The sequence below is a fragment of the Peromyscus californicus genome, unplaced genomic scaffold, assembly GCF_007827085.1.
Source record: "Peromyscus californicus insignis strain IS unplaced genomic scaffold, ASM782708v3 Scaffold_15__1_contigs__length_86483966, whole genome shotgun sequence".
In the NCBI taxonomy this organism is placed as follows: Eukaryota; Metazoa; Chordata; class Mammalia; order Rodentia; family Cricetidae; genus Peromyscus; species Peromyscus californicus.
The window spans coordinates 44049072-44064714 of NW_026294447.1; the positions used below are offsets into that span (position 1 = coordinate 44049072).

At 36.9% G+C, this 15643-nt stretch overlaps 1 long non-coding RNA gene and 1 other non-coding gene across 3 annotated transcripts in view; one reads left to right on the forward strand and one right to left on the reverse strand.

The window, feature by feature from the left end:
• The window catches only part of LOC128110498 (uncharacterized), a 72688-nt gene extending 57434 nt beyond the window's left edge, over positions 1-15254 (reverse strand). Inside the window, exon 1 of one of the 2 annotated variants that reach the window (XR_008218226.1) lies at positions 15191-15254. This is a non-coding gene — a long non-coding RNA (uncharacterized LOC128110498). Of the gene's footprint in view, positions 1-9396; positions 9489-15190 lie in introns of those variants that run through there. The other variant, XR_008218227.1, reaches the window with a different exon arrangement.
• On the forward strand, positions 5462-5568 carry LOC128111287 (U6 spliceosomal RNA). Its single transcript, XR_008218553.1, has one exon. It is a non-coding gene; the product is annotated as a U6 spliceosomal RNA (small nuclear RNA).
• Positions 15255-15643: the final 389 nt, after the last annotated feature.

Genomic DNA, 15643 nt, shown 5'->3' on the forward strand with positions numbered 1-15643 from the left:
GGTTTATTTTACTGTTAAAGCAAATTACACAGAAATGGCATTTCCTACCAAACAAAGAAAAATAATACCGTAATAACACAAACTTGACACTTCCCTAATACTTTAATCTGACAATCTCAGCACACTTAACTAACAGCGATTAATTAACCCTTACATGATTCCTGTCAGGTCCTGATTACACTCATTTCACAAATTAAATGCTAAGAGGTAGTGGAACAACAAGACAAGGTTACACAGTGTTTCTGACAGAACAGGGACCCAAGAGCCCTGGCCCTGGCTGGGACTCCCAGGCAGTCAGCAAACAAGTACTGATCCTGAGAGCACATTGCTATGTCTTTTGCCAAGAAATTCCCATTTCATACAAAATTTCTGAGTGGCCAGTCAGAGACAAGCTTCATTCTATCTAGTCAAAATTCTCATCTTCTTGTATCACCAAAGCAAGGATAACTTGGAAATCTGTAAGGGCATCTTTTCTAGAGTACAGAAGAAGAAGGGGAAGAGGATGAGAAATAGGAGAAAGACTCAATGCACAAGAAGAGCAGGAGGAGGAAGTCAAGGAGGAGAAGCCTTGCTAGATTTATTTTAACTAGTAAAATGTGACCAAGGTAGAAGCTTGGCCCTGATGGAATAATGCTGATCCTTACAGGTGTCAGTTGGGATGACTGCAATGTATACTAATCAACAAGATTTAGAAAGTCAGTTTCCTGCACCATGGGTATGAAATCCCCATTTTTTATTTCTCATGCTATCTCACAGAATGTAAATGAAACAAGCTTCTCTTGAGAAGTTTTTTTTTTTTTTTTCCTCAAAAGTGTCTTTAGTGAAAATTAGAGTTAGTAAAGCTTACCTGTGGGACCTACCACCGAGACTCGCCGCTTGTCAATGCAGCCAGTGGCAAACAGCTGTCTCACACTTATACGACTCTCATAAACATATCACAGATGTGTTCTCAGTGTCTGTCTTCCCTCTTTGTGGCCACGTCTGCATTTGTATGTATGTCTATGCGTTTCCCTTGGCCTGAGTATGACTTTTCATCTTCTACCACTCCATGATATCTAACCCTGTGGCAAGTTCTGCTATTCCAATCTCACCATCCCCTACTTAGGATCACCAAAGTCTCCAGCCCAGCCATCTCACATTCCACCATTCCCTCAGTAACCATTAAAGCTAATTTTTCAGTATCAGATCCCACTGACAAAGCACAATCACATCGTGTCTCTTGTCCATCCCTCTGATTATAAATATTTTATCTTTATTATTATTATTTAAATAGACATAAACTTTTATCCATTTATTACGTACACCATCATGTCTTATTATACACTGGGGAATAACTAAATCTAGATAATTACTATATGCATTATTCATACAGTTAATAATTATCTGGTGAAAATATAATATCCAATCCATCAGCATTTTAAAGATTTACTCCTTTTAAGTAACAGATATTTTATGTTCTTTGACCAACTCAAAATGAACATCTGGCCCCTCCCCAAATGACTCCAACCCTTGACACCAAAAATTCTATTCTCTACTCTGGACAAAGTTTTTTGTTTTTCATTTGTTTTTGTTTTTGTTGTTTATTCCACATATAAGTGAGATCATTGTCCCCTTTCTTGGTTTAATTCACTTAACATAATGCCTTCCAGGTGCATTCATATTGTTGAAGAGTAGCACTATGACCTCCTTTTGGTGCCAGAATAATGCAATATTGTCACATATCCCTTATTAATTCATTTTCTGAAAATACTTAAGAGCATGTACAATGCAATTTAAGGCAGAGTGAGATGCATTTCATGAGTGGGAGTGTGCTGGATCAGGAAGCTAGAATAAATCACCACAGCTGATTGACTCCACACTGACTATTCCAGGATCCCCTACTTAAATGAACTCTTATTCTGCCAAGTTATAAATGCTTCCTACATGATGATAATAACCTTGGTCCTTTAATGTGAATTACTAAAACTTTTTTCCTGTTCTGTAATTCTGTCTTGTATTATGCTTTACCATTGTATTCTTTGAGTATCATTACTTCAGCACCTCTAACATAGTTGTATGCAGTTAAAATGAAATGAAGGCACTTTCTCAAGGAAGCGCTTATTAACAATCTGCTTAGGATCCTCTTTTTTCCTCATCTTAATTTTTCTTGACATTTCATACCATCTAGTGTACTATGTTAGTTATTTTTTTATCACTACATCTGAGGTCATAAATTAATGGTTTGTTCTTGTGTGTGTGTGTGTGTGTGTTGCATTATGTAAGTATGTGAGTATGCAATATTATATGCGTATGTAGAAAGGGCAGAATAGGAAGCCAGACTTTCTCTATGATTCTTTGTCTTATTGATTGAGCCATGGTATCTTAGTGAAATGGAAGCTCTCTACTTCAGGTTGGGTGGCTAGGCAACAGTTTTGGCAGCTTCCTGTCTCTCTCTTACAATGTTGGTGTATATAGTCATACACAGGCATTCCCAACTATTACACAAGAAATTACTCATTGAACTTCTTATAAGTTACCAAAATGGTATTTTTTTAAAACATCAAATTAGTGATTTTCTTTTTTTAATTAAGAAAATTTTTTTATTCATTTTACATACCAAATATCCCCCTCTTCCCTGCTTCTGTCCCTCCCACTCCCAACCCACTCCCCATTCCCTCCTACAGGAAGGTAAGGACTCCCATAGGAGGTATATTTAGTAGAGGCAGGTCCAAGCTCCTCCCCCTGCTTCAAGGCTGTGCTAGGTGTCTCATCATAGAAATGGACTGCAAAAAGCCAGCTCATGTACCAGGGATGGATTCTGATCCTACTGCCAGGGAGCCCCTTAAGCAGATCAAGCTACACAACTGTCTCGATATGCAGAGGGTGTAGCTATCCCATGAAGGCTCCACAGCCATTGATATAAATTTCATGAGTTCCCACTAGTTTGGTTTGGTTGTCTTTGTAGGTTTCCCCATCATGATCTTGATGTCCCTTGCTCATAGAATCCCTCTTCTCTCTCTCTTCGACTGGACTCCTGGAGCTGGGCCTAGTGTTTGGCTGTGGATCTCTGCATCTGCTTCCATCAGTTACTTGAGAAAGGCTCTATGATGACAGTTCAGGTATTCGCTGATCTGATCACTGGGGTAAGTCAGTTCATTTACCCTCTCCACTATCATTAGTAGTCTAAACTGGGGTCATCCTTGTGGATGCCTGGGAACTTCCCTAGCACCTGGATTTTCCCTATCCCAGTGTAATGTTGTTTTCATTAAAATATAGAGCAGGAACACAAAAGAATAAGCTGCATACAACTTTATCCTCCAGAAAGAATATATTGGTTCACATGGGTGTGTGCTCAAATACATATGTGTGCCTGTATAATAATGTCATGTGGAGATAGAGAGATTAATCAGGGGTTAAGAGCACTTACGGCTCTTGCAGAGGACCTGAGTTTAGTCCTAAGCACTTGCATGGTGTCTCATAAATACCTGTATCTGTAGTAACAGGGTAGCAGATGACCTTTTCTGGCCTCCACTTGCAACAAGAACACATGAGGTGCACATAATCACATGCAGGAAAAGCAGTCATAGAATAACATCAATATGCACATTTTTTTTCTAAAAACAGAGTAACACTCAGGAGTCCAGTCAAAGAGAGGGAAGAGGGATTCTGTGATCAAGGGGCATCACGATCATGATGGGGAAACCTACAGAGACAACCAAATCAAGCGAGTGGGAACTCATGAACTTTAGACAAACAGCTGTAGAGCCTCCATGGGACTGGACTAGACCCTCTGCATAAACGAGACAATTGAGGAACTTGATCTGTTTAAGGGGCTCCCTGGTAGTAGGATCAGGATCTGCCCCTGGTAAATGAGCTGGCTTTTTGGAGACCATTGCCTATGGTGTGACACCTTGCATAGTCTTGATGCAATGGGAGGGTGTTGGAGCTGCCTCAACCAAATGTATCAGGCCATGCTGACTCCCCATGGGAGGCCTTACCTTTTCGGAGGAGAGAATGGTGGTGGGCTGGGAGGGAAGGCTGGGGGTGAGGAAGTGGGAGGAGGGAAGAGAGGGGGATCTGTGATTGGTATGTAAAATGAATAAAAAAATTCCATAATAAAAAGTAGAGTAATGCTTAGTATTCTAATATATTGCTATCATTTAAAATTCCATATGGCAAGCACAACTTACTGTCAGTATACACAAATCTATTGGATTATTTTTCCATAGCAAATGACATTTTAATTACCCAATAAATATACATTCATCACTCAAAAATGGAAAAAAATAGGCACAAAGAATAAACTAGTCATAATGTCATCACTGAAATATATAAGCACATGTAGTATGTGTATTAACAGAGTTCTCAGAAAATAATTTTTAATTCTAAGAATATACTGTGAATATATTTCATACATTTTTGTTTTTATTTCTGAAAAATTCCTTTAAAATTTTTGTTGTGTATTTTTATTCTTTCAGTGTGTGTGTGTGTGTGTGTGTGTGTGTGTGTGTGTGTGTGTTCCTAGTGTGCATGTGTTCCACAGTGTTCCCCTGTAGTTAGAGGACTACTTGCAAGAGTCATTTCTCTCTTTTGACTATGTGGGTCCTGTGAAACCTACTCAGGCCATCAGACTTAATGTTAACTGCCTGCTGATCCTTCTTGGTGGCCTGGGAAATCTCATTCCTCAGAACATAATGTCTACCATAAGAAGACAACATTCTCACTCACACCTTCAGCTTTCATTTTTAGTTTCGGTGGTGTTTTATGACATGGGCCTCACTCTGTAGCCATAATTATCTTTAACTCATTGTGTAGCACAGGGTACCCTTGAAAATGCCCAGTTTTACGTCACAAACCTAAACAGCAACACAAATCTAACAGGAGCTTGCTGTGGGCATACACGGAGGCCTACCTAAGCTCTGCTGAGGGTATATCCCACCTCATTGTTTACACAGATTCCCCAATAAATCAGACAAATGGCTGAAGCTCTTAATGTTTTCCCTACAAAAATACATTTTTCCAGCTCAATACTACCTTCCAAGCTCTCATGGACAACTGTGAAACACACACTACAAAGGACACTGAATGGAACAGCAAGATGGCTCAGTGGGTAAAGGCATGTGCTCTTAGGCCTGAGAACTTCAATTAGGTGCCTAGCAACCAGATGTTGAAGTGAGAGAACCAATTCCTACAAGTTTTCCTCAGACTTCTACACGTACATGGCACATGCACATACATGCATATATATATAGTAAAGAAATAAATTTATTCATAATAGAAAGGAAGAGGATTCTGACAATCAAAAATTCTTTTCCTTAAAGGATGACAGTGTTGGCAAAGAGACATGAGAAATACCCATTGGATGTTACATAAATCAGACTCATTGCCATGAGTCTTCAGGGAATACTGTGGCGGAATTTTTTTCTCAACAGACTATTGGTCATTTACTTAACTTTTGAAAGCTGTAAAGAAACAGGTTTCAGTGCTTGCTTCAGCAGGATATATACTAAAATTGGAAAGATACAGGGAAGATTAGCATGGCCACTGAGCAAGGATGACACACAAATTCGTGAAGAAACAGAATCTTAGATTTTGAGAATTAAGTCACATGGACACATCAATTTTACACCTAAAATCCAATTTGTTCTTTGTTTGAAATGTCATTCTATCTGCTGAACACTCAAATTTGATAGAGAGATTAAAAAAATAAATAAAAAGAAAAGAAAGAAGGATTGCTAAGCATGTAGCTGCCTTTTGTATTCCCACTATTGTGTTTGAGGAGTTGGACTTGAACACCAAAAGCCATGCTACACTAAACACGGGAAACATTCCATATATAAAATTCCAGAGATAACAATTTGCTAAAATTTATACATAAAAATTAGTGGTCTCATTAATTGTACTAAGTTATCAATCATCAAAAAAACTTTTAAAAAATGATAGTTGGGACAAAAATAAGAAATAACATGATTTATAAATCAAATAAAAGCAGGATTGACTTCAGTATTGATAATAGATATTTTTCTATTTAGGAAGGTGAATATTTCAATTTATAATGAGTTAAAGGTGCTGCTGCTTAGCAAATCTGTTTGAGAGAAGATGTAGGAAAGTCTTCCCTGAAACATTTGTGGTAAAGTCTACTCATGTCAGTTTGATCATAATCTAGCCATTCTATTATGAACCAAGCTAATTAACTCTGCCTGTCCTAGGCACAGAGCTAGCCTCAGTTCATCTTGTCAATGGAGAGGTAGAGACTCCAAACCTCAGAAAAAAAAAAAAAAACAGTCTCTCATTTGAATGCATTGGCTCTATTGCAGGATAAATGATGACCATTAACACGGAAAACATTCATACATTAATGTCAAATGTTAATAGCAAATTGATAATTTACCAGGAAATTCTCAGATTTTACTACATTGAAACCAAGAGATCCTGTGACAGAACTGTTGAGGTAACATAGCCTTTCTGGTATTCACCTGCACGAGACTGGAGATGACTTTAATCTACTGAGTATGAGGAATTCTAATGATTCCCTGTCCACTCATCTGTGGCAGGAAATTGCATTATCATCACACTTTGCTTAGAACAGATTACAATGGAAGGAATTTTAAATACTTCTGAATAATTTATTTTCTCTTCTACCTCTTTCATCATTTTTTTTTTTGAGACAGAGAATTGCTATGTAGCCCAAGCTAGCCTTGAGCTCACAATGTTCTCACTGTGCTTTGCAGATTTGGAAATTACAGATTCTGAAAATACCCAGAGGCCTTTGATAAATCTTTAAACTCATTTTCAGATGTATGTCACTGGAAAAAGTCAAGAAATGAGATTATTTAATGAGAGTATCACCATTCTGTTTTATGCATATTTTAATAAGGTAAATTTGAGAATGTAATTCAACAGAATTTTCAAGTTTTAAATTTTTAGAAATCATATTTCTCCAAGGATTATATTATTTTATTGGACTACCAATTATTATTTTTTAAATCATTCAGTATTTCACTTCATAGGAGAATTAAAATTGGATGAAACAGATGCAAATATCTACAAATTATTATTAAACAAATAAATAGAAAGACTAACCTAAAGGGAATATCATATCTGCTAACAAAATAATGGTAGGAATTAATGTTATATATGGTTATTGAAGCAATCATCTACATAAACTATTGAATTACAAATGACATGGCATACTCTTCTGTAAAGAAACATGTCAGATTATAACATAAATAGAAAGTTTCCACCTTTCCTCAAATTATTTTCCTTATAAGGAATTTTTCTGGTTTCTAGCTCAAAGTGTTATTGGAGGCAGACTCTTCAACAGATCATTGGTCTTCAACTCGTATCAAAATAGTTCCACTTGGTTAGAGACCAAACACTTAGAATCTGTGAGCCAGCTTACACATTTCTCTTCATAAGTGGGTTATCTCTAGTATTTTGTTATAGTACTAGAAAGCTGAGGAGCATGGAGTAGTTTTATTGAACATTATTGTGATGATAAAAATCATTCAACAACCTAATTTTTCATGAAGATTAAAATTAATTAATCACTGTAAATCTATGGAATGCAATAGGAGTAAAGAGTTAAAATATTTATTGGGAAGGCAAGTATCAGTAATATAATCTTATGACAGAAAATTAACAATAGAGATTATTTTAAAAACACAGTAATAGTTTGTCAAACAGAGAACTAGAAGGAATTCTTCTGAGAAAACAAGTTCAAAGAAAGCCAACCATATTTGTAATGATGTGTTATTTTGACTTATGAATTATAGGAATGTTTACATTTTCTTTTTTATGTTGCTTTATTGCAGAATACAAATGTTATGGTCTTATTTTCATTTCTTGTCCCAAAACAAAGATATATTATTAAAACTGTTTTATTTGCTATCTTTTCTTTAAAAATAGCCCACTATCTATACACAGTATTAAAAGTAGCATTTATTTTTTAAATTATTTCCATAGCTGACTGTGGTGACTTACATCTATGAATGCTATCAACAACCAAGAAGTTGAGACTGGATGACTGATAATTGAAAGCCAACCAGGAACACATAATTGGTTCTAGGCAAGCCTTGGCTGAATTTTGCAAACTAATATATGTATCTGTCTATCACATCCCTACCTACTTATCTATCTATCTATCTATCTATCTATCTATCTATCTATCTATCTACCTACCTATCTATGCATCTACCTTTTATCATATATCTCTTTCACACACAAGAATCTCTCTCTCTCTCTCTCTCTCTCTCTCTCTCTCTCTCTCTCTCTCTCTCTCTCTCTCTCTCTCCCTCTCCCTCTCTCTCTCTCTCTCTCTCTCTCTCTCTCTCTCTCTCTCTCTCTCTCTCTGTGTGTGTGTGTGTATGTGTGTGTGTGTGTATGTGTGTGTGTTTGTGAGAGGAGAGGGGGAAGAGATATTTGCAAAGAAGCACATGAAATTCTTGTCCAAATTAGTCAGCTCAAGTTATCTTTTACAAAAGAATATAGAAAATGTTATAAAGACTGTTTATTATGCAGTCATTACTAGAAAATGATTTGGATTATATGTATTTTAGAATATATCTGTAACTGGAACCTCATTGATCTATTTTACATAATCTGCTCTACATGTTCACACATGTGAGGGCATTCAGCACTTTCTCAGCACTTTTAGAACTAAGGTTTATGTACCTAACCATGCCCTTAGGCTCTTTGTAAGACAAAGTTTGTGAACTTCCAAAAAGAATAAACTATAACTGATGAAAAATTAGTCACGTATATACAGCAATTTTCATATATCAGAAAGCATACTGACACCACATTTCGAGAAGTGCCATCAGCCACAATTCATGGTGACCATCACTAATTGTGACGTCCCTAATGAGCTCCTATTTTATGCCTCATCTGGAAACAGGAATTACCTAATACCTAATCATGACATCTTAGAAGGTCATGTGTGAACAGTTCATCCATATAAGGAACAGTGCAATGACTTTCTAAGAAATTATGTTTACTCCCTTCCCTTCTGTGTAAGAGTCAGCTTTTAGCAATAAAAGACCATAGAAGTTATGTACCGTTTCTCTATCTAGTCAGAGGAAATATTAACTGCAGAAGTAGGAGTAATGGGGACATGAATGAAACTCCATTGAAAAGAGAGTAGATATAAGAAAATCAATGTAAAGAAGAAAGTGAGATGATGGTCACTTTTCCACCCTGAAAATATGGTTTTCAGAATAGAGATAAAAGGAGTCAGAGAAGAGGGTTCCCCTCTACAGTGTTCGTGATGGAGAAATATCAAGCGACAGGCTGTCAGTTAGGAGAACAGATTCCTGGCATATGTACACTAAAGAGAAATGTTTCCTTTTATCTTTTCTGTGCTTGGCAAGTTGCAGAGAGTTGCCCAGAGTGCTAGAGAAGCTGCCTCCATGCACATACCTGGGAACAGGTGGACAGAATTAGCCATCAATCTTGGAGTGTCACTGTCTGCTTTGTTTCCAGTGTGATATTCTTGATTTTGCAGGTGGGGCTGCAGAGAGGATGTAGAACAAACACATTTTTGTCTGCCTCTGATTAAACTAACGATAAACCAATAACTGCTGCTCAGAAAAGAGAGAGAGAAAAACATCTAAAGTTCATGCTGTCAGGATGAATTCTATCTCCAACTAAACATTTTCACGCCTGATAAGATTTCACTTAAAGCAAAGATTAAGCCATATGTCACCTTAGTCACTGATATTTAATTTGCATATGCCGATCTCATGTATAGGAAGCTGTTCTCAATCAGTAGAGTGGGTAGTACTTAGCAATTCAGAGGAAATGCCGAATGGTAGGCAAATGATTTCTACCAAATTGCTTCCACAGAAACCCAAATGTTATTGTGATTGATTTTGCCCTTTTGTTCCATAAAGGTACGCTCATCCCTGAGCTTCCTGACTAATCATTTCACACTAGAGCTGGTGAGAGGGAAGAAAATGTGTTGTTCCTTGTAGAGCATGCTCGATCACTGTTTTAGTTCTCCATATATCCACCCACTCATGCACGCCTCCACCCTCCCATCCATCCATCCACCCATCCATCCACCCACCCTCTCATCCATCCATCCATCCACTCTCCCATCCATACTTCCATCCATCCATTCATCCATCCATCCACCCATCCATCCACCCTCCCACCCATCCATCCACCCTCCCATTCATCCATCTATCCACCCTCTCATCCATCCATCCATCCATCCATCCATCCATCCATCCATCCATCCATCTGTCCATCCTTCCATGCATTAATCCAGTTTTGCAGTCAATTACCCAAACAGCAACTACTGAAAATATATTTGATCATGAGTAAGGATATCAGTTTTGATATTAAATGGTTAACAATGAGTCAATGAACAGAAATTAATTTTTTTTCTTAAAAACTTCTAAAAGTCCCCTTCTGGAGGAAACCAATATCATGAGAAAAGAAATGTGACACCAGTCAATCAGCTGAGCATTATACTGAAATAAAAGTTTAAAAAAAATAAAAAACACAGTTATAGGCAAAATGTTATCTATTTTCTTTCTCTGAAATAAGTATATTGTGATACTTCTGATGTCATTTGAATATATAAATATTGGTAAACTTAGGACACACATAGTTTTTGCTTTTTCCCTTAAGTGCCAAAAGTTTCTGGTTTTTAATTTCTTGTCATAGCTAGAAATTTTCTCTTAGGACATCGGAGGACAGAGAAACATTATTCTCTCAACCCTTGAAGCTATATTCTATGCCTGAACCAATATAAATGATACGTGCAACCAGTGATAATCCATAGATTTAAGTGTATGTAGATCTGTTTATTTATATATGCTTGAATCCATGTACATATGGATATATAATGCACTTTATATGATGGAATGAATAAATGACATCATGTTCTCTGAGTTTTTTAAGGTGTGTTAAAATGCCAAACTTTTGGCTAATAGAACAATTTTTTAACTTATACTTAACTAAGTAAATATAAATGTCTTATCCCACTTCATACCAACTATGTAAATTATCAATAATAAGCTCACAATGCACTGACTTGGCTGGTGTTTAGTTAATTGAAATCCCACTCCACTTAACATAATGAAAAGGTGTATATAGACCTTAAAACATCTATGCACTAATCATTTCTTTTATTTAAATATGTGAATGAAATGATAAGCAAAGAGATAGTAACCTGTTAACATTCTCCTGCGTTCTATATTGTGTGATTTCCTTCCTGAAGAAAACACCACAAAGAAGCATTTTTCACATTGGCTGAAGGAGACATAAACTAATCTCTTTCTGTGTAGACACCTGTGTTTTTCTGTATTGATGCCGTCTGGGCTGCTGTCCTTGATGATCAGCAAACTTTAATTTAGTATGACCTCCAGCTGGCCTACTTTCTAATCTGTAAAACTGCCAGCCAGAAGATCACTTACTGAAAGATCTCTGCCAGGAGAAAAACAACCACCGCATAAGATTCACGCAACAAAAGTCTACCAAGATGGCTCCTACACTTCTAGGACCAAGAAATAATCAGATCTTTGTCACTATTTCGTTCCAAACTGACTCTAGCCATTTGACCTTATGAGAAAAATGTTCTCATTTATATATTTGTATTGGATATTTTCTGCCATTTTTCTCACCTGTAAAGAAGTTGGATTTCATTGAGTGATACTGGCCTTACAGTGTATGATGAAGGAAATTACCTCTCCTCCTAGAGAGTCAGATGATGTCAAATAGAAGATTTAATCCCAGCACTCGGGAGGCAGAGGCAGGCGGATCTCTGTGAGTTCGAGGCCAGCCTCGTCTAAAGCGCGAGATCCAGGAAAGGCGCAAAACTACACAGAGAAACCCTGTCTCGAAAAACCAAAAAAAAACAAAACAAAAAAAACAAAAAAAACCAAATACTCAATAAAACCAACCAGACATTTGCCTAATATTTTCATAGTAAAGTTGCTATGGGCGCCTGACCTCTGACATCAACACATTATCATCATCTTCCTTGCAGGTAAGCAATGATTGGTTGCTTATCAAACTCCTCTGTACATAGGTATCGTTTTCCTAGTTTGAATTCTGCTTCTGTCCTCTAAAACAGATATAGTTTTTAGTAAAACTTTTCCCCAACTCAAGATATTGATGTTGGTTGGTGGGGATGGGGACTTTAAAGATTTGGAGGATTAAGGAGATCTACCCTAGTAAATAGTTAACATTTTGTTCACCAGAATGGACTATTGAGGAAGTTTAGTTCTCTTCTTCAGGAGACCGTAAGCCAAAGCAACTGGATGTCACTGCCATGTTCTTGAATTTCCAAGCTGTGAGCCACAATAAGCCTCTCTCTTTTGTAAGTTATCCAGCATCAGCTATTCTTCTAAAGAAACAAAATATGACTTAAGATGCATTGTGTGTCCAGATCAAGTCTCCTGAAATTTTCTTACTTAAGTTTTTTCATCAGCTTGATTATTCTTTCCTTCATAACCCAATGGTCTCTCTCTGTCATAAATACTTGTTGCTCTGTCTCCTACGTTGTCTCCCCAGACAGTGAAACGAAAACAACGTATTTCTGAAAGCATGTCAGTGCATTCTCAGTCCAAAAACACTAAGCTTCTTCACATGATAAGAGACTTCAACTACCCCAAGGTCATGATTAGGGCTTCTCATTGACTAAACTACAGGAACATTGAATTCTGCATAATATTTTAGCAGCTTAGTAACTCAGCTTAAAATGGTCATTCTCCAATTCCATGAATAATAATAATAATAATAATAATGTATCACAATGAGTCAAAAAGTAAATACTATCTGATTTCTTTCATCACTAATTTTCATTAAATAATACTCCAAAGCATTCCTATGGGGCCAAGCATTGCCTTATCATTGTACTTATCACATCAAATTTTCAGCCTGGATGTCTAAGTTTTTTGTAGACTCATATTGTCATTTCTCTCTCTCTCTCTCTCTCTCTCTCTCTCTCTCTCTCTCTCTCTCTCTGGTGTGTGTGTGTCGCGCGTGCGTGCGCGCGTTTGTGGTTCATGAGCATGTGTGGGTGCAGGTGTACATATGCCACCATGAATTTGAGAAAGTCAGATTACAGTTTGAGTGTCAGTCTTCACTTTCCACATTGTTTGAAACAGAATTTATTCTTTGATGTTTGACTCTTTCTATGTCGGGCTAGCTGGCTCAAAAGTCTCTGGAGATTCTCCTGTCTCATTTCCCCATCTTGTAGTAGAAGCATTGGGATTATAGAGGCACATTTCCAGAATCCTGCTTTGACATGGGTTCTGAGCATCACAACTCACAATCCTCACACTTGTACAGTATGTACATTATACACTGAGTCATTATCCCATCTCAAATATTCTTTTCCTGGGTGAATTATTTATGGTTTATAAAATGTAGTAGTTTGAATCAGAATGACCCTCATAGATTCTTACGTTTGAATATTTGGACTTTAGTTGGTAGGGCTATTTTGAAAAGGAGTAAGAGATGTGTTCTTGTTTGATAAAGTGTGTCACAGGCATGAGTTTTGAGGCTCCAAAAGCATCTCATAGTCCTCAATGAGCGCTTTACCTCCCAAGATGTGAGCTGTCAGCTGCTCTTCCAGTCACTCACTCCCATGCCTTCATCCTACCATCATAAATACAACTCTCTACAACTGTAGGTCCAATGAAACTCTTTACTTTATGTTTCCTTAATCATGGTGTTTTTTCACAGCACAAGCATGATATAGTGTATCTTTTCTATTAATCATTAATAAACAAAATAATTAGTAAGAAATATATGACCATTATAGGAAGAGGTCTCAATCAAATGGAGCACCATTGAACTATCATCATCTAATGTCCAATAGAGATCTAGGAGTCTAAGTGATATTTTTTTTTCTTAATGAGTCAAAGATATTATATAAGGAAATATAGCAAACAGTTTCATTATCTTTCTGAATAAGTGATAGAAATCTCATTGGTTGAGCCGTAGTTATTGAGTCTTTATTAAACAGGTGAAGTTTTGGAAAGATTATTAAATATGTGGCATTTTCACCAATGATTTAGACTTGATATTTGTAAATTATGAATTCTAGGGACTATCTGTTGATATGTCAGAAACATGAAGGGCTTTGTTTTGTTTTATTTTGTTTTTTACTGTTTGGGGGCCTGCCACGCAGCTCCCAGATCAATACATGACTTATTCTTACATATGAATGCTCAGCCTTAGCTTGGTTTGTTTCTTGCTAGCTTTTCTAACTTAAATTATCCTGTTTCTCTTTAAACATGTTTTGCCTCTAGGCTTTTTAACCTTTCTTTATTCTACTTATCTTTCTTTCTTATACCATGACTGCTTTTGTGACTGGGTGGCTGGCCCCTGGCATCCTCCTCTCCATCTTCTTGTTTCACACCTCACTCTTCTCTAGAACCTAGATTTCTCCTCCTATGTATTCTCTTTGCCTGGCATCCTCACCTGTCCATCTCTCCTGCCTAGCTATGGGCTGTTCTGCTCTTTATTACACCAATCAGATGTTTTAGATATGCAAAGTAACTTTACAGAGTTAAACAACAAAAAACAGTGCAACATATCTTGGCATTATCAAACAAATATCCTACAGCATAAATAAATGTAACACACATCTTAAACTAATATTCCACAAGGCATGGGCAGCATTTTTCTCTCCCAAGCACACAGGTGACTTATTCTTACTACTGCAAATATCTTTGCTCATATCTTTTTATCAATTTCAAAATAACAGAACATGTCAGAAAACATTCTTGTCTACCATTATATACTTTAGGAAAATCTCCAAAGATATCTAATTACACAGCAAGATTTCTATTTTTCTGTGTATATTTGAAAGCAGCATCAATTTGTTGAGGGAAAGAATTTGTTTCCATCTAATTTGTATTGCCAGTCTAAATTCTTCATGATATATTTTTTTCAGTTCTGCCTTTCTGTAGCTCTCATCATCCTTAATGTGAACCTCCATTTACACTTAGTCCATAGTGCTTGCTGGTCACCACAGAAACACTAGCATGTAGCTAGAGTTTTCCTGCCTGGCCCACAGTCAGGACAAATCTCTCTCACCTGCCAGTCCCACAGCCGCTCAGACCCGACCAAGTAAACACAGAGACTTATATTGCTTACAAACTGTATGGCTGTGGCAGACTTCTTGCTAACTGTTCTTACAGCTTAAATTAATCCATTTCTATTAATCTATGTCACGTGGCTTGTGGCTTACCGGTACTTTACATCTTCCTTTTCCTGATGGCGACTGGCAGTGTTTCTCTGACTCAGCCTTTCACTTCTCAGCTTTATTCTCCTCCTTGTCCCGCCTATACTTCCTGCCTAGCCAATGGCCAATCAGTGTTTTATTTACCAACCAATCAGAGCAACACATTTGCCATACAGAACATCCCACAGCACTAGCAGGTCCTTTTGTGTATTGTCTCTTCACGGGACACTGACTAGTCAGTCATTCATGCCTCCCCCTTCCAAATTCGTATATGGAATTCTGTGTGGGAAACCTCTATTGCTATGATAAAGGAATCATACATGGCATAATGTTTAACTTCTGTCATGAAGCAGAAAATGAAACATAATTATATTTTTAAAATGCCATATTTAGAAACTTGATAATTTCAGTATTTACATTTGGAATGAAATAAATTTAAAATTTATTAACACTCAATTA